Here is a 1,658-nt window from a genome sequence, read left to right as displayed (position 1 = left end):
CCTTTTATCCTTGGGACAGGGAGGGTTCTCATTTCAGTGCCTGGCCCCTTTCCTGCTGGGACCTGGGACTCGTGCGTTGGTGCTGCTGGGCACACACTGGGCACATTCTGGGCACATTCACATTCTGGGCACACTCTGGGCACACTCTGGGCACACTCTGGGCACACTCTGGGCACACTCTGGGCTCATTCTGGGCTCATTCTGGGCACATTCTGGGCACATTCTGGGCTCATTCTGGGCACACTCCGGGCACATTCTGGGCACATTCTGGGCACACTCTGGGCTCATTCTGGGCACACTCTGGGCACATTCTGGGCACATTCTGGGCACACTCTGGGCACATTCTGGGCACATTCTGGGCTCATTCTGGGCTCACTCTGGGCTCATTCTGGGCTCATTCTGGGCACACTCGGGGCACATTCTGGGCACACTCTGGGCACATTCTGGGCACATTCTGGGCACATTCTGGGTACATTCCGGGCACATTCAGCCCTGCTCTCTGCACACACCTCACCCTGCCAGGACATGGTTTGCCCACTGCTGCAGGGACTTTGCTCCAGCACGAGCTCTCTCTGCACGTGCCATTGCTTCCTGTGCTTTTATCACTGTGTGATTTACTTTTTACAGGTTTTTCCCAATTTATTTGGCATGTGCTGGATGTTCCATGCTTCAGTGTATAAACAACAGCTTTGCAAATTGCTGGGATTCTTCCTCCACCAGGCAGACATGCAGCCTCTCACCTCGCTGGGGTCTTGCTGAATTGGTGACACCAATTCCTCAGCTGCTTGTTCAACATTTGGTAAATCCCCCCTGAAAATGGGACGGTTTTGGTGGGGCTGGGGAAGCTCTCCTGGTTTACAGATTTGCTCCCATGAACTGCAGAGGGGCAGCAGAAGGAAGCAGAGCCCCATGTGCTGCCCTGGGTAGCAGTGTGCCATGGGTACCAGTGTCCCCTGCAGCACGTGTGCCATGAAAGTGCTTGGCAGGACAGATAACACCGTGCCAGGGTGCTCAGGGCAAAATTCAGTGCCAGGAGATCAGCCAAGATCTTGGGGGTGAAGAAAACAAACCCTTCTGTGTCCCCTGGCAGAAAACAAGAGCTGAGGCACGCTCATGTGCACCTTGTTTTCACCAGTCCCACCGCACACGGAATTGCTCTGCAGGTATTTGCAGAGATGTGGCTGGGAGAATAAATTAGCAATCTCTGTGGAAGATCCAAGCTCAGAAAAGTATCTGCCATGGAAACCGAGACTRAAGCTGATACTTTAGGAGTAAGACATCAGAAAGCTGCCAAGATCAAGCACGCATTTCCTTGTGAGCTCATCTTGCACTGAGCAGGAACAAATGTCTCTGCCCCTTCAAGCTTCTCTGCCCACTTTGGATAAATTTAGTTGTGCTTGGCTCTGACGGAGCGATGAAGCATGCCTCGTCTGTTTTTTTCCAGTAATTTTTGTTTATATCTGTCTTTTAATACTGCTTTCCCAGTAATGCTTAGGAGGAATTATTCATGTGTTGGATTGGAGCGCAACTTCAGAGAAGATGTGATTTCTATCATCGTTCTCCTGCTATTATTGTGTAATTGCTTTGAGAGACGCAGACGCTCCATTTCACCCGTTAATGGGAGGATTAATTCCCATCCCCGCTGCTTTCAGAGAGGC

The sequence above is a fragment of the Malurus melanocephalus genome, unplaced genomic scaffold (genome assembly GCF_030028575.1).
Source record: "Malurus melanocephalus ecotype Western Australia unplaced genomic scaffold, MMel_1.1 scaffold_1412, whole genome shotgun sequence".
Lineage (NCBI taxonomy): Eukaryota > Metazoa > Chordata > Aves > Passeriformes > Maluridae > Malurus > Malurus melanocephalus.
The sequence above is the reverse complement of the archived record's forward strand: the minus strand, read 5'-3'. Positions refer to the sequence as shown.